Below are 27,991 nucleotides of genomic sequence, written 5' to 3'. Positions count from 1 at the left end.
AAGGCCGTGTGGACGGCCCCGAGTGTCTCAGCTCGCATTACTGCCTTCCGCGGCCACGTTCGCAAAAGCTAAGGGTGGGGAAAGGTCCAACTTCCCTGGACAAAGGGTGCCGGCCGCGGCCGTGGGCGCGCACCCAGGCACGTCCTGACAGCTCGGCGGCGGCGGCGGCGGCCCCCGGGGTGTGTGTAACGGCCCCGGGAGGGAGGGGCGGGGCGGCCCCAAGGTTTGGGGAGGCGACGCCGCCGCTCTTCGGCCGGCCCGGCCACTTCCTACGGCAAGCACGAGGAGACAAGCGCCGCCTGGCCTGGCTCCCACCTACCGCCTCCCCCGGAGCCGGCCGAGCTCTGCCCGCCCGTGGCCTCGGGGGCCGCGCGTGGGGGCGGTGTGCGTGTGTCTGCCCCGCGCCCGCTGCTCTGCTTCGGCGCGCGGCCGCCCCCGGGACCCTGAGCCACGCCGCTCCGCAGCCCCACCCCGCGTTCCCTGGGGGGCGGCGGAGGCCGGCGGGCGCAGAGCCGCGCTCCCAGGAGAGCGGGGGGCGAGGCGGCCGCCCGGAGGAGGCGGAGCTCGCGGCGTCTGGCGGCCGGGCCCGGGGGCGGGGCTAGGTGTCTCGCGCAGGGGCGGGGCGCGGTGACGTCGCGGGCGCCCGGGCCGTGCTGTGCTGTGGCGGCGGCGGTAGTGGCGGTGGCGGTGGCGGCGGCGCCCGGGCGGTAGCAGCCGCAACAGCAGCAGCCCCGAGGAGGGTGAGGCGGCTGCGGTGGCGGCAGCTCGGAAGTCAGGCGGGACCCAGAGCTTCCCGCCTGTCGCTGGCGCGGAGGCTTTGCCTTTCCGCCGCCCGCTGTTCCCTCACGGCCCTGGCCGGGGCAGGGCAGCGCGCCCCCGGGCAGGGGCGGAGCCGTAGGTGAGGCTTCGGACCCCTCCCCCTCCGGCCGGGGGGGATGGGGAAGTCCGGGAGCGGCGGACCCCGCCCCAGCCCACCCGCGGGCTCCGCCGCCGGGCTCGGGGCTGGGCGGGCGCTGAGGCGGGGGCTGTGGGGAGCCCGGGCGGGAGGTTGGAGGTGGGAGACGCGGCATCTGGGCGCCCGGAGAAACGAGCGTGGACGGTTTATGAGGCTGATGTTGCGGGCGAGGTAGGGGCGAGGTGGAGGAATTGGGGAGCCATGAGGAGCTTGGGGTGCGGTCAGGGTGGATCTGGGTTTAGGTGACTGATGTAAAGTGTTGAAAGAGATGAGGGTTTTTTTTTTTTCTTTCTGTGAAATGGTGAGATAGGGGATGAAGGGTGGTATTTCAAAAGGAAGATGAGCTGTGGATGTTACCTTTGAGGCAGTTGGAGAAGCTATTGCACTAGATCTCACGTTTCTCCTTTAGGGTTTTGGTTATTTTTCTTCTTATCATCCTGTCGGGGGGTGGGGGTGGGTCTGGGGTGGTGAGGAGAATCTCTCTGCTTTTGGCTCCGGATGGGTCAATTAGGAGCGTGGATGGATTTGAAGTTTTACACCCTTCAAGAAGAGTGAGATCTTGGGTTGACAACTTCATTCTGGCAGCAACATTAAGGATTAGGTCCCATTACGCTTAGTTCCTTAAAGGTGTTATCTTCCAGTCTTTTTTCTGTACCTAGAAAGATCTCTTTTTACCACCTCTTTTTACAGGCTTTATCCTGTCCCCTTAGGAGAGGGCCTGAGAATCAGGTGGTTGCTTTGGAAGACATATTTCTGAGTAATAGTTGCAGGTGGTTGTGGTTGACTGCTTTGGGCGGATAAATGAACAATTTGAACAGTTCTTTTGGAGCTAATTATATGAAAAATGCTTAAATGTTTTAAAGCACAGCTGTCTTTTACAGCTTGCTTTTCAGTAGGCCTTGACATTAGACATTTTAAGTCTTCAACACTTATTTGAGATTATTTTTATTTCTCAATTCCAGATATCTTTATTAAACACTTTAAAAACGAAGTAGAATGGTGTTTTTTTTTTCCTGATAGGTCCCTCAATTTCTGAGAAGTGTTCTTGGAGTCAAGTGCCTTTAAAATGCTCTTTAATAACATTTTGGGGGGCCTGTGTCTGTCACTTCATAGGGAGATGTTACTAAGAGGAAACAGCGTTCAATATTCTTCCCATCAGTGTTTCACAGCACGTTAAATCTGAATCTTCTTTTCTGGATTCCTACTCCCTATTAGATTACACTATCTAATAGTCATTGACCTTACCTATCACTTAGTGTAGTTTAAGCTATTTCTTGCTCAGAAAACAGGTCCTGTAATGGACATGTATTATGTAATGGATAGAACTAGGCATGACTCTCAATAATTCATTTATGGAGGAAGAGAAACCATCATGAAATGGAATTTAAGCAATGACTTTCCCAAGGCTTACTCAATTTATTTGGGAACAAAGCCAGAGAAGTGCTTTCCTGTAACCCAAGAGAGAAATACAGATGTGAGTGTCAGTAGTTGCAGATCATTGCGTTTTTTAACATGCAGACTGTTATCTTTAGCAAATACTGCTGCTTGAAAAGACTTATAGGAAACAGATGATATAGTAGCTATTAAGTGAGAAAGGGTGTGGTACAGTTTGTAATTATAAATAAAAGGTTTAATTGACTGTATTCAGACAACAAATTATACGTTGGTACAATGAAAAGTTTGATTTTGGATTACTTAGATGGAAAAATTAAAGTTCACATATCTAGTTTTGGCTTTTAAATTTTACTGTGATTCAGTTGGGTACACAGGGAGATGACGCGAACTAAGACACTGGGTGAAACTGTATATTGCTAAAATGATATTTGCGTGGCTGACTGTGGGATGTGATCCTTCTCCTTGTAGGAATGAAATCATATGATTTGGGGGAAAGTGTAAGGTAGAAGTGATCTATTTCTCTTTAGAATTTCTTATGCCTGAAAAAAACCCCCTGCATTTTATTTTTCAAGAAATGTCACTTTTTAGTTGTTACTCTGATATCCTTGTTGAGTTTACTGACGTGTTCCTTTTTTTTTTCATTACTAAGTTCTGGTAAGTATGTCACTGTGTTAATTCGACATTAATACTGAAAACGGGCTGGCACTGTGGCCTAGTGGTTAAGTTTGGGGCATTCCACTTTGGTGGCCTGGGTTGGGTTTTCGGGCATGGACCTACATCCACACAAAATAGAGGAAGATTAGCACAGATGTTAGGTCAGGGCGAATCTTCCTCAGGAAAAAAAATACTGAAAACAGAAGTGAAGGTTCTTACAGCAAGGTTCTCTCAGAGCTGTTAAATGTGCATTTTACACATACCGTATCAAAAACATTGTTGGAGAAAGACCAGGGAATGAAGTATTTTGGTTAATCAAATAATGACAGTACATTGATTATCAATTTTCAGAGAAATATAATGTAATAAAGTAAACTTAGCATAAAGGTTATGTGGAATATGATGTATTTCTATGGCTCTTCGACATCTGAGCCTTGGGGCACTGATTCATTCATTTATTCATTCAACAGTAATTTATTATGGTTCTCAGTACTTTTTTAGATATTGGGGATGCAGTAGTGAGCAAAGTTGAAAAAAATTCCCACCTTCATGGAACTTACCTTCTACATACCTTCTGGGAGGTGAAGAGGAAGCCAGCAAAGGAGATTGATGAGGGGTCTTTGAGTTCGGAGGAAAACCAGGGGAGTGTGCTGTACTGGAAGTAAGGAAAGGAAGTTTCAAGGAGGAGGGAACGATCAGCTGTGTCATTGTTTAAAGATGTGTCAGAGTGTTGGGTAAGAGCGAATTCTGCTTGATTATTCTGTCTAGTAACAGAGAAATGACTAAATGCTTTTCAGTGCGAGATGAGACAAATGTAAGAATCTTTGTTTTTTACTTCCCTGGAATGGTTTTTTAAAATATATTTCATTCTTTATTCTTTTCAGAACAAAATAGGCAGCCTGGGAGTGCATACTAGTACTGAAGAGAGAGATGACTTTGTTGTTATTAACCTTACGTATACTTATTTTGTAAAAGTAGGTAATACATATACCGAATCAGAAGGTGTAAAAGAATACCCAGGGAAAAGTCAGTCTCTCCTGTCCCATCCGGTTATTCCTGAAGACACTGTTTCCACTTTCTTGTTTTTCTTAACGATTGAGATTTTGTGCAATAATATGGCATTTAGCTATTTTAAAATTGTATAAATATAACAAGTATTTTATCTTATAGGTATTTTTTTTGCCTGCTTAATAATTGTTTTCATAATTTAAGTCTAGGTTCCTGCAGATCTTTCTTGTTTTGTAACAGCTTGATTGAGAGAATTCACACGTCATAAGAGTTACCCATTTCAAGTGTACAATTCAATCTTTTTGGTGCAACCATCACCACAATCAATTTTAGAAAATTTTCATCAAAACCCCAAACCCATTAGCAGTTACTCCCTGATCTTTGGTTCTTTTTTTTTTTTTGAGGAAGGTTAGCTCTGAGCTAACTGCCGCCAATCCTCCTCTTTTTGTTGAGGAACACTGGCCCTGAGCTAACATCCATACCCATCTTCCTCTACTTTATATGTGGGACGCCTACCACAGCATGGCGTGCCAAGCGATGCCATGTCTGCACCCAGGATCCGAACCATCGAACCCCAGGCCGCCGAAGCGGAACATGCGCACTTAACCACTGTGCCACCGGGCCTGCCCCTGATCTTTGGTTCTTAACTTTTGTTTTGCATATTGTGTGGGAAAAATGTTCGTGAAATACTTTTATTAGCAACTAAATGGTAATGAAGCCATTTAGTGTGTACTATTAATATTCTCTGATTGAATAGAAGCATAAGTTTGTGTAAAAGTCAAATTAGATAACGTTTTATTTGGTTTAGTGAATACTTGTGAAATGATTTAATTATCTAAGCATCTTATTTTCAGTATTCCTTCATTTATCAAGTACTTCTTGAGTACCTTTTGTGTTCCAAGTTTTGGGCTAGGCCAGATGGAGTCCATGATAAATAAGGGACAGGGTCTCTTAATTCTTAAGGAGTTTCATTCTAATGGGAGAAGAGGAAAAGTGAACAGGAGCCTGTGTCTGCTGTGGGAAGTGCTTTAATAGGTAACATACGGGTTTCTGCATCAGCTCAGGATACATCCCTAAACTGGATTGTGGGAGGATCTGAGGTCTTAAGGATAAGTAGGATTTGGCCAAATGAAAAGGATGGAAGCAGAGGGAACAGCATGTACAGAACCCAAAGGCAAGAAAGCTGTAGGGCAAATTGAGTGATCTGAAAATAGTTCGGTCTGGCTGGAGTGTTGAGTGCTGGTGTGAGGTGTTGATCTCATTCCTTTTTGTTAAAAAGTGTGTTGTCTTAAAAAGGCAAAATAATTACATTATTAATTTGCTTCAACTTTCTACGCATTGCTGTCACTTCCTAGCTGTATAACTTTGGCTGAGTTATTGTCTAAAACTCAGTTAATTTTTTTATCCATAAAATGGGAATAATAGTCCTACCTCGTGTGATTGTTGTGAGGAATAAATGAGATAATACTCATAAAGCTTTTAATAAAGTCCTTAGAATATATTAAGTACTCAATAAAAATCAACTGCCCTGATGATGACAGTAGAGTAGTGATGGTGACTATGATGTTGGTGATGATGATGCCTGATGTACGGAATTCCTTGGGATATTCTGATGCCCCAGAGAGTTCTCAGGAGACTGGGAGATGACGCCTATCATTTTAATTTTTTTCTGGGAGGAAGGAAGAGAATACCAAAAACCTTAGACCAGCACTGTCCAGTGGAACTTTCTGTGATGGCAGAAATGTTCTGTATCTTCGCCATCCAGTACAGTAGCCACTAGTTATGTGTGCCTGTTGAACACTTGAAATGCGGCTGGTGTGCCTGAGAAACTGGATTGTTAATTTTATTAAAATTAATTTAAATACCCACTGTGATTAGTGGCTACTGTATTGGACAGCACAATTATGCATTTACAGATTGATGAATCTAGTATGAAACTCTGGCAGTATTTTAAAATAGATTATTTGAGGTAGTTTTAGAAGCCTTGTCAAGGAAAATATGATCATTAGGATACAGCATCGATTCACTAGGTCACATCAGACAGTAATTCTAGTTTCCTAGAATTGACGTGATTCCTAGGCTGATGAATAAAGGAAATGTAGTCGTTCTAGACTTCAGCCAAATCTTTTTATGCTGTCTTCATGGAAAATATGAAAAAACATGTCCTAGGTTTTAGGAGAACAGGGACTATCTGTCACGTGTTCTCTCCTGAGCGGATAAGAGATACCTAATAAATATTTGATGAATGATTGGATAATAATACGATTAAGTGAATTCACAACAGGTTGTGAATGGCTATATGCAGAGAATAGAGAGTTGCTTACTGAGGATGATGGGTGTGAGGAACTGGTGTTAGATGACTCATCCATGTGTGTATTGAAATGACCCAGGAGGAGTGGCATAGAAGATAGTGGCAATGTGAACTAGTTGCCAGTGTAGCCTCACTGAGTGTGGAAGATGCCCAGGTGGTCATTAGCTGATGGTGACGAGGCAGAGGTAGAAGACCGTGTTGTTGAAGAGCACAAGAATCAGAGTAACAGGGATTTTCCATGAGGGTTCGGGAGTAATGTTCTGAAGGTGGCATTGGAAGAAAGAAGGCTACCAGCCTCATGTCACCTCACTCCATTGGGTGTGGAGTGTGGGAGACTTAATAGCTTGCCCTTTAAAGGGCTGTGTGGGAAGAGGTGTCCTGGGAATGCCAGTTTTCAGCCAAGGCAGAGAGGTAGTAAGAACTTTTAGAGGAGTTTCTTGATAACGCAGTGAAGTTCCTTGAAATCCTTGAAAGTGTGTTTTTCCATCCTATAGGCTTCTTATTATCGTCACTTAAACTTTAAAAAGTCTTTCTTATCTTAACAAAAAACTCTTTTCCGACTTCATACTTTCTCTAACTCTTGCACTCTGCTTTATAGCCAAACTTTTTTGAAAGAGTTTGTCTACATTTCCTATACATCTCCATTTCTTCACTTGTAATATTCTTTTCAACCTATTTCTGTCTTGTTTCTGTTTCCACAGTTTCACTGAAACTGTTTTGCTGGGGTTAGTAATGTATTTAAAGCCAATGGTTAGTTTTCTGTCCTCTTTTTTAACCTCTTAGCGGCTGTACTAGATGTCTGTTGATATGCAACAAATTACCCCCAAACGTAAAACGACAAACATTTATTGTTTCACGGTTTCTGCAAGTCAGACACTTCTGAGTGTGGCGTGTCTGATTCAGGGTCACTCATAAGGCTGCAATCAAATGTTGACTAGGACTGCAGTCATCTCAGCTTGACTAGGGGAGGTTCTGCTTCCAAGCTCACTCATGTGGCTGTTGCAGGCCTGAGGTCCTTGTTGGTTGTTGCTGGAGAAATCAGTCTCTTTACCATTTGGGTTTCTGCTAGTGGTTAAGATTCCATGCTCTCACCACCGAGGCCTGGGATTGTTTCCTGATCAGGGAACCACACCACCCGTCTGTGTCATACTGTGGCAGCTGTGTGCTGTGGTGATGCTGAGAGCTCTGCCACCAGGATTTCAAATACCAGCAGGCTCACCCATGGTGGGCAGGTTTCACTGGAGCTTCCAGAATAAGACAGACTAGGAAGAAGGACCTGGCCACCCACTTCCAAAAAACTTTGCCATGAAAACCCAGTGAATTGTAGCAGAGCATTGTCTGCTATAGTGTCAGAAGGTGAGAGGATGGCTCAAAAAGGCTGGGCAGGGTTCCCCTCTGCTGCACACGGGGTCGCTGGGAGTTGGAATCGGTTCCCCGGGCACTAACAGCAAAGGTAGGACTACTCGCAGTCTGGCACCTTGCTTCTTGATTGAGAGCTCTGTGGAGGAGGAAGGGAGATATTAGCCAGAGTCTATTTGTAACCTAGTCTCAGAAATGACATTCTGTCACTTTTGCTGTATTCTGTTCATTAGAAGGGAGTCACTAGGTCCAACACACACAAGGAGGACTTCCACAAGAACGTGAATTCTGCTAGGAGGCAGAGATCGTTCAGAGCTGTTTGCAACATTGCCTACCACAGCAGCATTTGACACAGCTGATTTCTCTACCTCCTGTAAAACTCACATCTTTTGGGGTCTTCAGATCATCCTCCTGTTTTTCTTCCTTGTTCTCTGGTCTCTCTTTCTCAGTCACCTTTGTTGATCTTTCTATACCCATTCATTAAATGTTTGAATTTCTGTGGGTGAACTCATCTCCTATTTGATTTTCCATCTGTATGTGGAGCATTCATTTTTCTGTCTTCAACCTTTACCTCTCCCCTTAGGACCATTGTTACTCAGTATTTTCATTTGGATGCCTCTTAAACTCAACACATCCAAACTAAATGTGTGATTCCTGCTCTTCTCTGGTGTTCCTTAATTCATTAAATGACACTACCAGTTCTTCAAGCCAGAAATATGTGAATTCTTGAATTCTCCGGCTGCTCCACCTTCCATTTTACTGTTCCCTGTTGATTTTGTAAAAGTCATTGTTGTCCAGTGATGGTGTGAATGTTTTTATGAGGTAGTGCATCCTCTGTCACGTTCCAAGCATTGAATGAATGTTTGCTAGGTGAGTTGAAGGTTCCTTCCAATCTTGAGATACTGTATTGGTAGCTATTGAAGGTTTGTAATTTAGGAGACACATTGTCAGAGGTGTGCTTTAGAATTGTAGCAACTCTTGAAGGCATTAAAAAAAAAGTCTTTATTTTTTAGAGCAGTTTTAGGTTCACAGCAAAATTGAGTGGAAGGTGCAGAGATTTCTGATAGACTCCCTGCCCCAACACGTGCATAGCCTCTCCCATTATCAACATCCCACACTAGAATGGAACATTTATTATAAATGGTGAACTGTCATTAACACGCCATCACCCAAAGTCTTTATGACTCTTATTTTTAGTGGTTCATCAAGAATGAAACTAAACCTTGTGTTCCCTTTAACTTGCTTCATTGTGGTGTGCCCTGTGAGTAGACAGTGCTTTTCACCTGAGAGCCCCTTTATGTGTATACATATATATATTTTAAATTTTTTCCTTATTTTTTTGTTTTTCTTTTTTGTTTGAAAGCCCTTGTATGGAAATTAGATAACTAATGGAAAAAACCTGTCTGAACTTCAGTTAAACATCTTTGAAATTGTGAAAATATTTCCAGAAATAAAAGTTTGGACTTAAGCATTTTATATAACTTATTGATTGAAGGAATTAATTCCTCTTTGAAGCTGTTCTTGAATAACACTCATATAGAAAAGTATATAAAACAAATGTATAGCTTAGCAACTTACACTTGTATAACGATCATCTATCCCAAACGCTAGGACCTTGCCAGCAGTCGAGAAACTTTCTTTGCCCCTTCCCAGTCACAACACACTCCTTCCCCCAGAAGGGTAACTAGTGTCCTGACTTTTATGAGAATCATTTTCTTGCTTTTCTTTGTATATAAACCTATAGTGTAGTTTTGCCTGTTTTCCAGCGTTATGTACATGAAATCATATTGTAGAGATCTTTTTATGTCTTGCTGCTTTGACTGAACATTTTGTTTGTGAGATTTAAGATTTGTTGTGTGTAGCTGTAGTTTGTTCATTTTCATTGCTAAGTAGTGTTCCGTTATATAAATACACCACAATTTATCCATAATTTAATGATAGATATGTAGATTGTTTTCACTTTGGGGGCATTATGAATTATGCTGCTATGACCATTCTTGTGCAAGTCTTTTGGTGCATAGATTTTTGATGCCTATGTTGCCAGCAGTGGAAGTGCGGCATCATAGAGTTGATAATTGCCAAACGATATTCTTAGGTGACTGTATGAACTGAAATGCCCCAAAGCGTGTTTGAGAGTTCCTTGTATTATATATCCTTGCCAATACTTGGTGTTGTCAGTGTCATTGTTTCAGCCATTCCAATGAAATTATTTATACTTCAGGTATACTTTATACTATTGATAGTAGTATCTCCTGGTTTTAATTTGCATTGACTGATTACTAGTGAAGTTCAACACCTTTGTATCTTTTGGTCATTTGGAAAACCTTTTGTGAAGTGATTATTCAAATATCTTGCTCAATTTTCTGTTTGTCTTTCTTATTCTAATTAACTTATAGGAGTTAAATATTTTGGATATGAGCCCTTTGTTGGTTATTTATGTTGCAAATATTAATCTGTGGCTTGCCATTTTGCTCTCTTAATGGTGTCTTTTGAAGAACAGTATTCTTAATTTTAGTGTAGTCCAATTAATGTTTTCCTTTATGGTTAGTGCTTTTTATGGCCTGTTTAAGAAGTTTTTCCCTGGCCAGCTCCGGGGGCCCAGTGGTTAAGTTCAGCATGCTCTGCTTTGGCGGCCCAGGTTGGTTCCTGGGTGTGGACCTACCCCACTCATCTGTGACCATGCTGTGGTGGCAGCTCACATATGAAAAGAGGAAGATTGGCAGTGGATGTTAGCTCAGGGCAAATCCTCCTCAGTAAAAAAAAAAAAAAAAAAAAAAAAAAAGAAGTCTTTCCCTCTCTGAGGACATGAAATTATTTTCTTTTATGATTTTATGGAAGTGTTGTTGCTGTAGTTTTCTCATATAGCACTGTGACCTGCCTGTAATTGATTTTTGTGTATGCTGTGAGGTAGAAATTGAGGTTTATTTTTTTCCCCATGTTGTTAGCTGATTTCTCAGCACCATTTATTGACAATTCCTTCCTTTTTTTCAACTGCTTTGTAATAAATTAAGGCACTCTATGCTGTTCCTCTGGTTTCTCTATCTTGGTCCAATGCCAGACAGTCTTAGTTACTGGAGCTTTATAGTAAGCTTAATGCCTCATAGAGTGCATGCTTCCCTCCTTGTTTTGCAAGAATGTCTTCTTTGACATTCAATGTCTGTCAATGACTGTCATGATCAGTAATCGAGACAGTGTGGTATCAGCATAGGGGTGGATGTATGCATCAGTGGAACAGAATAGAGAGTCCAGAAATAAACCCACACATTTATGGTTAATTGATTTTCAACAAAGGTGCCATGGTAATTCAATGGAGGGAAAGATAGTCTTTTCAGCAAAAGGTACTACAATAATTGGATGTCAATATGCCAAAAAAATGAACTTCAAACCTTACCTCATAGGAAAAAATCTTTGAGACCTTGGGTTAGGAAAGGATTTCTTAATATGGCACTGAAAGTATGACTCATAAGAGAAAAATATTGGTAAGTTGGCCTTTATCAAAATTAAAAAGTTTTGCTTTTTTAAAAAATTTTGTTTTAAAAGATTTTATTTTTCCTTTTTCTCCCAAAGCCCCCCAGTACATAGTTGTGTACTTTTAGTTGTAGGTCCTTCTAGTTGTGGCATGTGGGATGCCCCCCCATCGTGGCCTGACGAGTGGTGCCGTGTCCGCACCCAGGACTCGAACCGGTGAAACCCTGGGCCGCTGAAGCAGAGCGCGAGAACTTAACCACTCGGCCAAAGGGCTGGCCCCAAAAGTTTTGCTTTTTAAAAGAATCCATTAAGAAAAAAAGAGACAAACCACAGAATGGGAGAAAATATTTGCAAATTATATATCTGATAAAGGACTTGCATCCAGAATATCTAAAGAACTCTTACAACTAAATAGTAAGACAAACAGCTTCCCCCAAAATGGGCAAAAGATTTGAATAGACCCTTCACCAAAGATGTACTCATGGTAATAAGCACTTGAAAAAGATACTCACCATCAACAATCAATAGGGAAATGCAAATTAAAACCACAGTGTGATACCAGTACACACCCACCAGAATGGCTAAAATCGAAAGATTGAATTACCAAATGTTTGCAAGGATGTGGAGAAACTGGGACTCTAGTACATTGTTAGTGGGAATGTTAAATGTTATAGCCATTTTGGAAAACAGTTTGGTAGTTTCTTAAGTTAAATATATATTTACTGTATGTCCTCAACCATTTGACTTTTAGATGTATACCCAAGAGAAAAGAAAACATATGTTCACACAAGACTTGTATGCAGATGTTCATAGCAGCATTATTCATAATAGCAAAAACTGGAACCATTCTGAATGTCCATAGCTGGTGAGTTTATAAACAAAATATAGTATATTCATATAATGGAATGCTACTGAACAATAAAAAGGAACTACTGATAAGTTTAACAATGTAAATGAACCTCAGAAATGTTTTGCTGGGGCTGGCCCTGTCACTGAGTGGTTAAGTTCACGTGCTCCACTTCAGTGGCCCAGGGTTTCAAGCTGATTCGGATCCTGGGCACTGACCTAGCACTGCTCATCAAGCCATGCTGAGGCGGCGTCCCACATAGCAGAACCAGAAGGACATACAACTAGAATATACAACTATGGACTGGGGGGCTTTGTGGAGAAGAAGATTTTTAAAAAAAGATTGGCAACAGATGTTAGCTCAGGGCCAATCTTTAAAAAAAAATGTTTTGGTAAGTGAAAAAACTGCCAGTTTATTTATTTATTTTTTTTACAAAAGTAGTTTTTTTTTTGTTTTTATTTTTTATCTTTCCTTCTTCTCCCCAAAGCCCCCCAGAACATAGTTGTGTATTCTAGTTGTGGGTCCTTTTACTTGTGGCATGTGGGATGCCACCTCAGCATGGCCTGATGAGCGGTGCCATGTCCGCGCCCAGGATCCAAACCTGCGAAACCCTGGGCCGCTGAAGTGGAGTGTGCCAACTTAACCACTAGGCCATGGGGCTGGCCCCTGCCAGTTTATAATTTTATTTACATGGAATTTCTAGAAAAGGCAAATCAGTAGTTCTGGCGCTAGGGTGGGAGTGAGGATTAACTGCAGATGGGCATAAGGGAACTTACTGAGGTGATGGAAGTGATCTGAAACTGGGTTGTGGTGATGGTGGCACAACTATGTAAATTTAGTAAAACTCATCCAACTATACATTTAAAATGGATGAGTTTTATGGTATGTAAATTATGACAATAAAGCTGTTTTAAGAGAAGAATGTTTTGGTTATTCCTGGTCTGTTGTATTTCCATATAAATTTTAGAATCAGTTTGTCAAGTTAAAAAGAAATTATGTCAGGATCCTGATTGAAATTATGTTGTGTTTGTAGATTAATTGGGTAAAATTACTTCTTTATAATATGGAGTCTTTCAGTCATTGAATATAGTATTTCCATTTATTTATGTTTTTCAGATCTCTCAGTAATGATTTGTAGTTTTCTGTGCAGTATTCTTACACATCTTTTGTAGATTTAGTCCTAGGTATTTGATGGTATTATAAATGGGATTTTAAAATAAATTTTATTTTCTGTTGTTGGTATATGGAATAAAATTGAATTTGAATATTGACTTTGTGTTTTCCCAGAATCTTATGAATTCTAATGATTTATCTGTAGATTCTCTTGGATTCCTACTTATATAATCATGTTATTTGTGCGTAATTACTGTTTTGTGTCTTTCCTTGCAATTCTTACACCTTTTCCTTGCCTTTTGGCTAGGATCTCTGGCATGTGGTTGAACAGAGTGGTGATAGGAGACGTCCTTGTTATTTTCCCATCTCAAAGAGAAATTGTTGCACTTTTCACTATTAAGTATGATATTGCTAAGCACACACACACACAAGACAAGGCAAGGCAAAGGCCAAGGCCTGACTAATTTGACTGGTATAGATACAGTGGGCCCTTTAGACTTAGGCAGTTTATCACTTAGATGGGCAATGGAAACATAAATAAGCCAAAGGTGGCAGCTCCCTGTGACCCGTAACTCAAAAGGATGACGCCAAAACAAAAACATTGCCGACAACTACAGTGTGAGCTGTGAGATGCCCTTTTGATGAGGAGCCCGTTCTGATTTGCTCCTAAGGGGTTTTGTATTCTACACCTCTGTTCTGAGATGAGCAGGGCTGAACCTGATGCTTCCTTAGAGTCCAGACAGCGATGTATTCATGACACCCTCTAGGGGAGAGAGGGAAGTGGTGGGAAGTGGCCTGCGGGCGGGTCCTGTGGGCCTCGCATCCTGTCCTGTTCTAGGGCATCACAGGGCATTCTACCAAGAGTCAGATAACTGCAGGTCACTACGGGTGGAGCAGCAGAGCTGTTCCCCTGCAGATCCTTGTTATTTGCTTTTGCACATATCCTTTATTAGATTAACAAAGTTTCCTTTTATTCCTAATTTGTTAAGATTTTTAATCAGTAATAAATGTTAAACTATACCTGATGCATTTTCATGTCCGTTGAGAAAATAATTTTTTTTCTTTTGACCTGTTAATGTGGCTAACTACATGGATTTTTAAAATCATTTCTACTGGTTAAAGAAGTTCTTACCATTTTTTTTCTTTTAAAAGCTTTCACTTATTTGAAAAAAATTGATAGAGACTTTCTTCTCTCTGGCTGCCTGCCTTTTTTTCACCGTGTATATATATATATATACTTTTCTCCTTGTACATACAGAATTTACTGTTGCTGACCCTTCCAAAGAAGAAGACTAATTTGAATTTAAGATTAATCAATATGAAGTTATTAAAGATCTAAGAGACTCACAGGATTTCTTCTGAAACAAGAAGTAGCTATGTCTTACATCTTTTTTTTTTTTTTAAGATTTTATTATTTCCTTTTTCTCCCCAAAGCCCCCCGGTACATAGTTGTATATTCTTCGTTGTGGATTCTTCTAGTTGTGGTATGTGGGACGCTGCCTCAGCGTGGTCTGACGAGCAGTGCCATGTCCGCGTCCAGGATTCGAACCAACGAAACACTGGGCCGCCTGCAGCGGAGCGCGCTAACTTAACCACTTGGCCACGGGGCCAGCCCCCTATGTCTTACATCTTTTTGAGTACATCCCTTCTGATCATTTAGCATACATCCCTTCAGATACCACACAGGTGACTTCCGCCTTCATGGGAATGTTCATTCACTTTCATCAGTAGCTGGTAATTTTGAATATTTCAAATAGTTTGCATCCCTTTTCTAAACTGCTATACTAAATTTAGGCTGAACCTTTGCTTGATGTTTTTCTCCTCTGCATAAGTAGAGTTATTGAAAGTAGAGTTATTGGCCATTTCACTTGATTTTTCTGGTGGCTTTTCTAGTGGTTTGCTGGTAGTTAATTTTATAGTATTGTTAAGTTTCTGAATCCATTCTGAAATAATTTGATTATTTATTCTTATGCTTAGGGCTTGATATTTCTTAATTTTAATAGAGTAGCAGTTTTATCTGTTTCCCTGGTTGTTATTAAAAATAAGTTAATTGTTGGGGTTGGCCCGATGGTGTAGTGTTTAAGTTTGCATGCTCGGTGGCCTGGGGTTCACTGGTTTGGATCCTGAGTGCAGACCTGTGCACCGCTCATCAAGCCATGCTGTGGGAGATGTCCTACATATAAAATAGAGGAAGATGGGAACAGATGTTAGCTCAGGGCCAGTTTTCCTCAGCAAAAAGAGAAGAATTGGTGGCGGATGTTAGCTCAGGGCTAATCTTCCTCACCAAAAAGAAAAAAAAAAGAGTTAATTGAAAATGGATATAAATTCTTTAGGTTAAAATTCACAAATGCAGGTAATGTGTAATAATGTGTAAATATATATTTCTATATAGCAAGTATGTACTTTTTTTTTTTTTTTTTGCTAAGGAAGATTTGCCCTGAGCTAACATCTGTGCCAGTCTTCCTGTATTTTAAATGTGGGTCGCCACCATAGCATGGCTAACGAGTATTGTAGGTCTGCGCCTGGGATCCAAACCCAAGAACCTGGCCTGCTGAAGTGGAGCACACTGACTGTAACTGCTACACCGTGGGGCCGGCCCCTGTAGGTGTATTTAAAAAAATTTTTTTAAAGCATGAATTAGGATTTCCTTGAAAAGTTCAGAATTAGGAGTTGATTCTTAACAAATTCATCTTACAATTCTTTTTTTACCCCCCCAAGATTGGCACCTGAGCTAACATCTGTTGCCAGTCCTTTTTTTTTTTCCCTTCTTCTTGCCAAAGCCCCCTGGTATGTAGTTGTATATTCTAGTTGTAAGTTCCTGTGGTTGTGCTATGTGGGACGCTGCCTCAGCATGGCCTGATGAGCGGTGCCATATCCATGCCTGGTATCTGAACCAGTGAAACCCCAGGCCGCCAAAGCACAGCATGCAAACTTAACCACTTGGCTATGGCACCAGCCCCAAATTACAATTCTTTTAAATAGAATAGCAAAATATCTGCTTTACAAAATTTTTATTTTCATAATTGTCCAAGAGTACACATCTATTTCCTTTTTTCTTTTTTCCCCTTTCTTCCTTCATTCAAAGTATTTATGGAAAATCTAGTATACTTCTTTCATGTACTGTGACTCTCTTGTGCTCCATCTTAGCAATATAACGTTTGAGACACTGTCTCTGCCCTCAGGATGCTAGTGACTGGGAAGGGAGACAAGTAAACAGGCAATTTTCATAGAGCGTGGGAGTGTTAATGACAGGGGCAAGAACTGGAAGGTGGAAGGGAGTGGTGAAAGATGAGGTTGGAGATTGGGTTTAGATCATGAAGGGCTTTGTAAATTATATTAGAATCTGGAATTTTACCTTGGGGCGATGTGGCAAGACTTTTGAGTAAAGGAAATAAGTTTGTATTTACATTTTACAAAGAGTGGATAGGAGGAGGCTAAGTGAGGAGACCAACAAGGAGACTGGCGTTCATCTTGTGAAAGCCTGAAAGCTAAAGGAGTGACAGTGAGGATAGGGAAGTGCACAGAACTGAAGACTTTGAAGAGCATAGGACTGGGCTGTTCAGTATCTGTGTGTGTGTGTGTGTGTGTTTACTTTTGTAGGGGAAAGGACAGTTGACAGGAGACTAAGGTGACTCCCAGACTTTCATGTGGATCAAGTAGGCCAGAAGCAGTAGCCACTAGCCATATATGGCTATTTAAATTTAAACTAATTTAAATGAAATAAGATTTAAAATTCAGTTTTTAGTTGCACTAGCCATTCTTCATGTGCTCAGTAGTGGGGGCTAGTGGCCTCTGTATTGGGCAGTGCAGATATAGAACATTTCCTTTGTCGCAGAACGTTCTGTTGCACAGCACTGGTCTGCAAAGTCAAAATAACAGGTTATTCTTCAGTGTCCTGAGAACTCTGACTTCACAGTATCCTAAGAGGTTCTGTGAGTCAGACACGATCATCACTGCCACCACCACCACCATCCAGGCAACAGTATAGAACACTTCCATGATCAGAGAAAGTTCTGTTGGACAGCACTGAGCTAGAGGGATGGTGATGTCATTCATTGACCTATTAATGGCTGTGGTGGGGGCAACAGGAACCTCTAGAAAGTACTGTTCACCAGCAATATAATGTGAACCACAGTAATTTAAATTTTTTTGTTGTTAGTGCCATCTAGTTGATTCTGACTCCTAGTGACCCTGTGTGCAGCAGAGCGGAACCCTGCCTGATCTTTTTGAGCCCTCCTCTCACCTTCCGTCGCCATATCAGACAATGCTCTGCTGCTATCCATAGGGTTTTCATCGCCAGTTTTTTCAGAAGTAGGTGGCCAGGACCTTCTTCCTAGTCTGTCTTAGCATGGGTGACCCTGCTGGTATTTGAAATCCCGGTGGCACAGCTTTCAGCATCACAGCAACACACCACTGTATGAAAATCCAACAATTTGGGTGATGTGGTTCCCTGACTGGGAAATGAATCCAGGCTGTGGCAGGTGGAGCGTGGAATCTTAAGCACTAGACCAACTGAATTAAATTAATTGGCAGTTAAATTTTAATAGCCACATTATAGAGTAAAAAGAAAATTAGATTTTGTAGTTTTTGTAATAAGTTATATTTAACCCAGTGCATCCCAAATATTATCTCAACATGTTGAAACATATTTAGAAAATTACTAATGAGCAATTTTACGTTTTTTCATACTAAGTCTTTTAAATTGATTGTATACTTTTCTTTTACAGCATATCTTAATTCACATGCTAAATTTTGACCAGAAATACTTGATCTGTATTTAGATTTCATAAAATTTACAGTTGAAAAAGTGGATTCACATACCCCACTTGTTCCAAACATGTTTAAAAGTTTTCCAGTAACTGAATTGAGTATCACTTTTAAATTTAACTTTTAATTGCAATGAAATAAAATTAAAAATTCAATTACTCAAGTCTCAGGCCTCAATTCAGGTCTCAACAGGTACATGTGGCTAGTGCCTGCCATGTTGGACAGTGCAGCTCTGGAATAACGAAGTGCGTTCTCTTGATGGTTGAAAATTCATGTCTGGAGCTCAGCAGAGAGGTGTAGAAACAGACAGCTAGATAGCAAGGACTGTGAGGAATGTGGATGTGATTTTGGACAAACCAATATTAACTTCTCTGTGTTTCATAAAATATACATACATAAAAATGGTGAGTAAAATTTTTGATGAGGATGCAGCGTATTGTGGTTAAGAGTCTGACTTTAGAGTCAGATGTATGATCTTGGTCAGCTGTGGAGCCTTTCTAAGCCCTGGTTTGCTCATCTAGAAATGGGATAATAAAATCTTTCTCCTTGAAAAGTTTGCTGGAAGGATTAAAGGAAGTATTCATGGCGAATATTTAACATGTATAATACATGTTTCCTTATTTCTGAGTTGCCATTTCTTTATTGTGGAGTGTACCATCAATTTAATAATTCTTTTTTAGGAAAAAAAGAAACCTATTTTAATTATATATATATTGTTATAAGCTGAATCTCAATTTCAGAAACTTTAAATTATGAAAAGAAGTATATCTTAAAATAGAGGAAATATGCTTATTGTTCATACTGATGAGTGCTCATTATGATCCACATACTGTGTTAAATGCTTTATATGATGACGTAAAAGGTTTTTTAAAAAATTTCCTATGTAACATGGTATTTCTCTTGTAGAGTTTCACTTAGGTAAACTTTGCAATAGAAAATCTGTTTTAATTCTGGAACTTTGAAATATATTATGGTCTTTTTCTTAGTTATTCCAGAAACCACTGAATTCTGCTTGAATCTCTTTGGATACTCTTACATTTATGATTTTATAGTATTCTGGGCTAAATCTATAGAATTTAAGAGTCTGTAATTCTTCATTTGGGTATATACATGTAAAGAATTATTTTTAAAAAATGCTTTGGTAGAGTTTATTCAGAGAAGCATGGTAACAGAGAGGAGAAAAATGGAATCTCCCAGGTTGAAGGAGAAGAGAATTATGATTTTTAATGGCTCCACAAATTCTTTTTCCAAGTCTTTTCCTCAAGTCCCATCTTGCCCATTATATCTGATTTCTTCTTTAATTTCTTCAATGATCCATTGCTTGTTCAGTAGTGTATTGTTTAGTCTACACATCTTTGTGCGTTTCTCAGCTTTTTTCTTGTAATTAATTTCTAGCCTTATAGCATTATGATCGGAGAAGATGCTTGTTATTATTTCAATTTTTTTAAATTTGTAGAGGCTTGCCTTGTTTCCCAGCATATGGTCTATCCTTGAGAATGTTCCATGTGCACTTGAGAAGAATGTGTATTCTGCTGTTTTAGGATGAAGTGATCTATATATGTCTATTAAGTCCAATTGTTTTAGTTTTTCGTTTAGCTCCACTATTTCCTTGTTGATTTTCTGTCTGGATGATCTGTCCATTGATGTGAGTGGGGTGTTGAGGTCCCCTACTATTATTGTGTTGTTTTTAACATCTTCCTTTAGGTCTGTTAATAGTTGCTTTATGAACCTTGGTGCTCCTGTGTTGGGTGCATAGATCTTTATAAGCGTTATTTCTTCTTGATGAAGTGTCCCTTTGATCATTATATATTGTCCCTCTGTGTCTCTCTTTACCTGTCTTATTTTGAAATCCACTTTGTCTGATATAAGAATTACAACACCTGCCTTTTTTTTCTTGCTATAAGCTTGAAGTATTGTCCTCCACCCCTTGACCCTGAGCCTGTGTTTGTCCTTGGGGCTGAGGTGTGTTTCCTGGAGGCAACAAATTGTTGGATCTTGTTCTTTAATCCATTTTGCCACTCTGTGTCTTTTTATTGGAGAGTTCAGTCCGTTTACATTGACAGTGATTATTGATGCATGTGGACTTAATGCTGTCAATCTGTCACTCGTTATCTGGTTTTCCTGCATTTCTCTTCCTGTGTGCTTTAGCCTACCCATTTAATACTGCAATTTCTTATGCTGGGTTTCTTAGATTTTTCCTTATTTATGTTTTGTGGCTCTGTTCTGTTTTTTATTTTAGTGTCTACCCTGAAGTTTGTATTTAGAATCTCGTGTATAACATAGTCTATTCTCTGGTGGTCTCTTGCTTACTTGGCCTAGACTGATTTAGTCCCTTTGCTCTTCCCCTCCTAAATTATTATTTTCGTTTCTTATTCCAGCTCGTGTTACTAGTTTGTAGTTAGGGTGATAAGATCGTCTTTGCTTTGGTAGTTTCCTTCCCTTTATCCTAATGATATAGTTGAATATTTGCTATCCTATTCTCGTTCTATTTATCTGTCTCCCTACTCTGTGGTTTGTGACCCTTTCTCCCTTTTTTCTTGTTTCAGGTATGAGAGCCTTCTTGAGGATTTCTTGTGGTGGAGGACTTTTGGTTACAAATTCCCTTAACTTTGGTTTGTCTGGAAAAGATTTAATTTCTCCCTCATATCTGAAGGATATTCTTGCTGGATAGAGTATTCTTGGCTGAAGATTTTTATCTTTTAAAGTTTTGAATATGTCACTCCATTCTCTCCTAGCTTGTAAGGTTTCTGTAGAGAAATCTGCTGAAAGTCTGATAGGAGTTCCTTTGTAGGTTATTTTCTTCTGTCTTGCTGCCCTGAGTATTCTTTCTTTGTCATTCATTTTTGCCGTTTTTACTACTATATGCCTTGCAGTAGGTCTTTTTACATTGACAAATCTAGGAGATCTGAAAGCTTCCTCTACACACATTTCTCCCTCAATCCCTAGATTTGGGAAGTTCTCTTCTATAATTTCATTAAGCACACTTTCTGCTCCATTTTCCTTTTCCACGTTCTTGGGAATTCCTATGATTCTTAAATTCTTTCTCCTCATTGAATCCACTGTCTCTCGGAGATTTTCCTCATTTTTTAAAATTCTTAGTTCTCTTTCTTCCTCTGTCTGGAGCCATTCAGCCTGTCTATCTTCGATTATGCTAATTTTCTCCTCTATGGTGTCTACATCGGCATTCAGGGAATCTGTATTCTGTTTTATCTGGTCCATTGTTTTTCATCTCTAGTAATTCTGTTTGATTGTTCTTTATAATTTCAATCTCTTTTGTGAAGTAACTCCAGAACTCATTGGCTTGTTTCTCTATCTTTCTCTCTACCTCATTGAGTTTTTTGATTATAGCTGCTTTGAACTCATTATCACTTAGTTTACCTAATTCCAAGTCCTCAGGACTTAATTCTGTGTTTTTATTGTTTTCCTTCTGGTCTGGAGCTTTTATAAATTGCTGGATGGTAGAGGAGCGGTTTTGTCGCATGGTGGTAGAATTCAGTTGCAGTTACAGCCTGTCGCCACTAGATGGGGGTCGAGAGCTGCATGTTCTGAGCTCTCCGCCTTCGGGCAAGATGGCGGCACCCAGTGTGCTTTGTTGGGGGGGAGGGGCTGTTTTTCTCACGCACTGATCCAGATTCGGATCAATTCTGTTCTCTGGTCTCCTGGGGCCCTGGGTTTATGGGGTCCCCATGCAGGGAAACTTTCCCCGGTCAGCGGGTTTCCACTGCGCTGGCGGTGGGAGTGCTGGATGATCCCCCGGTCGCGCGGCCCCTCCCCTGCTCCTTCCCGCACCCACGCAGCGATCCCAGTCTCTAGGGAGGGAGTGAAATTCTCTCCTACCCTGTTCCAGCTCCTCCGAGGCCTGCTGTAGGGTCTCTGTTCTCCATCTTTTTGGTACTGTAGATCTCTGACGTCCTGGCATTAGGTTTATTAGCTGAAATTCAGTTTTCTTCCAATCCTTTATTGTAGTTTGGAGGGGAGAGTCCCGGGTCAGCTCACCCCGCCATTTTTCTCCACCCACCGGGTGCATCTTGCCCATTATATCTGGTAGTGTGCTATTCCTCAAGTGTATTGGAGAAGACAAGAAACATTTTTATGATGTTTACCTGATGCATTGTATACCTACAATGTGCTGGGAATTCTTGCTGTCTTCTTCACAGTATTTCCCATATACTCAATCAGGTCTGAAATAATATTAGACATCTTGCATCTATATTATTACAAATAATGAAAATTTTTTATGATGCTTTTAGGGCCAATAGATAGGTTTGATATTTTGTGCCAACTACATTTGGTGGTGGCAGCTGGAAGTGCTGTGTTGGGAAGGATTTTGAGACTGGTTCTGAAAGGAAGAAATGCTCACCTTAAATCACAGTGGCTTTTTCATTTTATTTCTGTTTAAATCTTTTAAACATTTTCCTTTTAAAAAATGTTATATACCCATTTGGAAAATTTTGGCAGGTATTAAAAAGAAAGTAAAAAGATTTCCTCCCGTTCTTTCTGCTGTACTTACATACATATATGTTTGCAAAATCGAGGGTCTAATGTATGTTAAAATGTACAGGCATAACTCATTTTATTGCACTTTGCTTTATTGTGCTTTGCAGAATTGCATTTAAAAAATTATTTGATTGAGGTCATATTGGTTTATAACATTGTGTCATTTCAGGTGTAGGTTATTGTATATCAGTTTCTATATAGACTGCATCGTGCTCACTCCTAATAATCTAGTGTTTATCTGTCAGAATTGCATTTTTTACAAGACCCTCCACCAGCAAGGGGATTACAGCTTGCTGAAGGCTCATGTGATCATAAGCATTTTTTAGCAATAAAGTATTTTTTAATTAAGGTATGTACATTGTTTTTTTAAACACAATGTTATTACACACTTAATAGACTACAGTATAGTGTAAACATAACTTTTATATGCATTGGGAAACCAAAAAATTTGTGTGACTCACTTTATTGTGAATTATTAGCTTTGTTGTGAGTTATTAGGTTTATTGCTATATTCGCTTTATTGCGATATTTGCTTTATTCCAGCTGAACCCACGATATCTCTGAGGTATGCCTGTATATCCATTTTCATTTACTGTATTATAAACTTTTTTTTCTTTTTTTTTAGTATCCTTTTTGGTCAGGAAGATTGGCCCTGAGCTAACATCTGTTGCCAGTCTTCCTCTTTTTTTCCCGCCCCAAATCCCCAGTACATAGTTGTATATGCTAGTTGTAGGTCATCCTAGTTCTTCTATGTGGGACGCCACCACAGCGTGGCCTGAGGAGTGGTGTGTAGGTCTGTGCCCAGGATCCGAACTGGCGAACCCAGGGCTGCCGAAGCGGAGCATGTGAACCTAACCATTTGGCCACGGCCCCTGTGAACATTTTTTAATGTCAGACATTGGTTGTAAATATATTTTTGTAGGCTCATGTTAAATCATAAAGATTTGACTTAAACATTTCCTAATTGAATGAGTATTAATAAAGCTGACTTATCATAATTAATAATGTAGTTGATTTTCTCTACATTTTGGATCATTTAAGTAGATTGGTTTCCTGTTTATGGAATTGTTGGATCAAATGATACGAATGTTTTTAAGACGCTTAACATAACCATCTTTAAACTTGCTGCTTCCCAAAGACTCTCATTATTATTTTATTATTATTATTATTATCGTTATTTTAAGATTTTATCTTTTTCCTTTTTCTCCCCAAAGCCTCCCAGTACATAGCTGTATATTCTTAGTTGTGGGTCCTTCTAGTTGTGGCATGTAGGATGCTGCCTCAGCATGGCTTGATGAATGGTGCCATGTCTGTGCCCAGGATTTGAACTGGCGAAACCCTGGGCTGCCTCAGTGGAGCACGCAAACTTAACCACTTGGCAACGGGGCCAGCCCTGACTCTTATTGTTTTAATGAAGAAAACAGAGACTTTGATTATAAATGCTTTTATTAATTTCAGGAAGTAAATAAAACATTAGATACCTTCAATTTTTCACTTTAAATTTGTGAAGTGTTTCAGATATGCAAAAAGATAGAATTGTGTAATTAATACCTGTGTAACTACCACCTAACTTAAGAAATAAAGTATTATAAAAACTCCTTGTGTCCCTCTCACCGATTATAAATGTCTTTACCAACAATGATGTGGATGTTTAATCTTATCCAACAGTACAGATCTTTATCTGAGATCTTTTGGGGCAGAATTCAGAATTTCTCAGATTTTAGAAAGGCAATGTGATGCTGCATATACTATATGTTATCTAACTTTCTAAGTAAGGTGCAGGGGGCACCCAATTCCTTCGTCAGACACATTGGTATTTCTGTATCAGTTCAGGTATGGTTTTACCACCAAATTAGTTACAGAATTTTTGGGTTTTCAGAGATTTTTGGAATTCACATTTATGGATAAGTGGTTATGAACACGTGCATCTGTTCATTATGTTTGTTTAGTTTAATCAGTCTGGTAGGATTTGTTGAACTTTGTGTTCAACTGATCATAATGTAGTATAAGATGTGGTACAGAGTGAAAGATAATATAGCTACAATCCGAACAATTTAATACTTTCGGATTTTAAGAACTCAGGATATCAGTGAGGACTGTAGTCATTGGGGAAGGTTACACAACCTAGAACTTGACTCTCTTGAACCAAGTGGCACAGATTGCTGATATAAGTAGAAAACTTTGATTAATAACCTTGTGTTTGCTTCTGAGTATCTGCTTGGCGAGTTATTTGTCATGGTGATGACTTTGATAGACCTTACAATTAACTTGATTAACTGATTGATAAGAGTTACTAAAAACCACAATTAACTTGAGTTACTCACCTTCTAATCCTTCCATAAAAAGGAATGAAATGGCAACTGTGGGAAGTGTTGTGTCATTGCTGCTCCTAGCAGAGGTGCTCTTTGTGGTAGGTACGTCACCAAAACAGTGGTGCTTTAGCCACACAGTTCTGTAATTTTGTTCTCTGGGAGAATCAGATTAAGGTTATACAACCTGATGCATGGTGTTAGCAAACCTGATATGCTACATGCTGAGAGTGGAAGCAGAGACATCTGTGCTTTAACTTGTAGGGTTTGTTTTTTTCTTTTTGAAGCTGCTACTCTCAGAGATTTTATCAGCATGGGACCTAGTCCATTAATTACCATCTAATAGTGCTGAATGGTTGAGGTCCTAATTTAAGCCCTTAGTTTATAGTGAGCCTTTTTTCTGGTGTATGTGTTATGTGTAAAAGGAATACATTCTCACTGTTAAAACTATTAGAAAAGGAAAGAAATAGTGTCTAGAAAGGAAACAGTGGTTCCATCTAACCTTTCAGAAATAGCGTCTTTCTATCCAAATAATTTCTGTATATCTACAAACATGTCTATGTACATACTTTTGTGTGCTGGTGGGATTGTATTATACAATCCTTCTGTAACTTGCTTGTCCATTTCACAGTATATCACAGATGTCTTTATAGAGATTGTCAGATATAGAGATTTAGTAAGAAATTTTTTTAACAGCAATTTTTTATAGTTTGGAGATACCATAATTTATTTAACCAATCTCTTGATGGAAATTTAAGTTGTTCTCTCTTTTTCCTGGTACAAATAATAACAATAATTGACAATCATTGCATATATTTCCTTGAACCTGTGAAATATGTCTTACAGAGAGTAATTTTAAAAGTGAGACTTCTAGGTCAGAGGGTATGCACATTTAAAATTTATTTGATAGCTTCTCCCAAATTGTACTTGAATGGGAATTTAAAAGTTTGGTCTATTGTTAATCTTTTCATAGAGCGCTTAAGATAGCTGCATATTTTTGCTCCTAGTGACGTTTATAACTCTTTAACAAAATGAACAGAATCTTTAAAAGTGTTGAAATACAGTGTTTAAAAATATTCAACTCATTTTCTGATAATAAATGCTAATTAGTGATGAGTATAACCCATCACAGCAAGTTGGACTAGTAATTTTGAGATTTAGACCAGAATTTCACATATAATGCTTTAAATGGCTGATGGGCGATATATTTTCTAGTTCATCTTATAAATATCTTATAGCACATCTATGTCAACCTATCCAGTTGTAATTGATTTGAAGTAGGTTACTATGTTGCTATTAAAGGATTTTCTGCTTTAGTTTAGTTTATGAATATTTGATGTTTCTTTGGAGACTCAGGTTTTAGAGACCTATTATTATCCTAATCTGTGAGGAAAGAGAGAGAGTGCTGTTTGCAGTTGCATGTTTTGCTTGTAGCTATTTGTGGGAAGAGTGCGAATTAAACATACAATCATTGTGTGTGGAAGTAGTTTTATTTTTAGGCCCCTGGGTATACTCCACGATTCTGAGTAGGTGTGTATGGGTGTCTGTGGGTGCGGGCGGCCCGGAGGGTGTTGTCTCTCAGTGTTTATATAGGTATTGGGACCGATGCTTTTCTTGTAGGGAAAAGTGATTCTGGAATAGTCTAGTATTCTTCTCTTTATGGTTTTCCTGACCTAGCTGACAAGCTTTGTGGTGTCAATATGTAGTAGTGGCGAAGTCTGAACTCAGTTTTGTTGTTTTATTTTAGACTCATATAGATTTGGTAATGAATATGAGAAGTAGGATTTAGGATGTTAAAAACTCCAGATCACAAAGACTTGACCTCCACAGCTGTGCCTCCTCCACCTTCCATGTTTTTCTGTTTTGTCTCAGCAGCATTTCCTTCGTTCCTTTTGGAGGCTTTGAAGTGGATTATTCTCACTATTAATACTTCTTTATGGCCATCTGTATATTCTGGTTAAAGGATAAAAAAAGCACGTTTCCTGTGAGAAGTTAAAATTGAAGTTTTTCAGAAGGAACTTTACTAAAGAATTAAGGGAGGAAAACCTCAAACCTCACCTCTCATGTGTAGAAAGGTTTCAAAATAAGAGAAATGGGTTATTAAAAGCAATAAATGTTTATTGTAAAAATAATAAAATTACAGAAACAGGACACTAATTTCTTGTTCTGACTTAACCTTTAGCTGACATTTGCTGCATTGGTAGAGCTTATAGGATATGTAGATTCATTTCCTTCTTAACTCTATCTTAGTTGATGCTGGAGAATGGATATTATATAAAGATGCTTAATGTCTAAAGTAGAGTGGCTTTGACATCCTTGATGGCCTGACCTCCCCTCTTCTTTTCTACCCTCCCCTTCCTTCCACAAATCTCTTCATCCTATGTGTGAACATATAATTATTGAATGCGTGCTATATGCCAGGTATAGTAGTAAGGGCTGTGGATTCTGTACTAGTGAATAGGGAATGTATGTGTATATAAAAATCCTATTTTCATAGAGTTTATGGTATAGTAAGAAATACAGAGCCAGCCCTGATGGTCTAGTGGTTAAGATTCCACACCGTCACCATCACTGCTCAGGTTCCTTTCCTGGGCAGGGACCCACACTACTTGTCTGTCGGTTGTCATACTGTGGCGGCTGCAGGTTGCTGTGATAGCGAAAGCTCTGCCGCTGGGATTTCAAATACCAGCAGGGTCACCTGTGGTGGACAGGTTTCAATGGAGCTTCCAGACTGAGACAGACTAGGAAGAAGGACCTGGCCACACACTTCTTTAAAAATTGGCAATGGAAACCCTGTGAACAGCAGCAGAGCATTGTCTGATAGAGCGCCAGAAGATGAGAGGATGGTGCCAAAAGCCTGGGCGGTGTTCCGCTCTGCTGTACGCAGGGTTGCTGGGAATTGGAATCCTCTCTATGGGCGCTAACAACAACAAAGAGGAAGAGGAGCCAACAAAATGTGCGAAAAAGGAGTTATCTTGGAGAGATAGTAGGAGATCCAGAAGAGTAGAATTACAGAGACCCAGGTAAAAGTTTCAAGATAGAAGTGGTCAGTAATGTCAAATACAGTAGAAAGTAAAGAAAATGCTTTGAATTTGGCTATAAGGAAACCATTCTGGCTTTATTCTAGAAGTGGTAGTGGGACTTTTTAGTACCTAGAGCCTTATTTTAGTCACATGTACAATTTCTGTTAGATATCTTTATACCGTCCATCCCCCAAATAGTTTTATTGTTTTTTACTGATATAAAAATACTACACTCGGGCCTTAGTGTCCTCGGGTCTTGTTGTCATGGATTCAACCAACTGTGGA

General features: G+C 39.8%; 1 protein-coding gene across 22 annotated transcripts in view; it reads left to right on the top strand.

Annotated features, from left to right (window-relative positions):
* The first annotated feature begins 604 nt into the window (after positions 1-604).
* ERC1 (ELKS/RAB6-interacting/CAST family member 1) overlaps positions 605-27,991 on the top strand; it is a 516,642-nt gene continuing 489,255 nt past the window's right edge. For 11 of the 22 annotated variants that reach the window (XR_011540237.1, XR_011540234.1, XR_011540233.1 and 8 more), the window contains exon 1: positions 605-898. The gene's annotated coding sequence lies outside the window, so the exon portion shown is untranslated. Of the gene's footprint in view, positions 899-939; positions 1,127-11,901; positions 12,016-27,991 lie in introns of those variants that run through there. The other 11 variants (XM_070620445.1, XM_070620440.1, XM_070620435.1 and 8 more) reach the window with 7 other exon arrangements.

This window comes from Equus przewalskii, chromosome 5, assembly GCF_037783145.1.
Source record: "Equus przewalskii isolate Varuska chromosome 5, EquPr2, whole genome shotgun sequence".
Lineage (NCBI taxonomy): Eukaryota > Metazoa > Chordata > Mammalia > Perissodactyla > Equidae > Equus > Equus przewalskii.
Note: the sequence above shows the minus strand (reverse complement) of the source record. Positions and strands in the feature narration are given on the sequence as shown.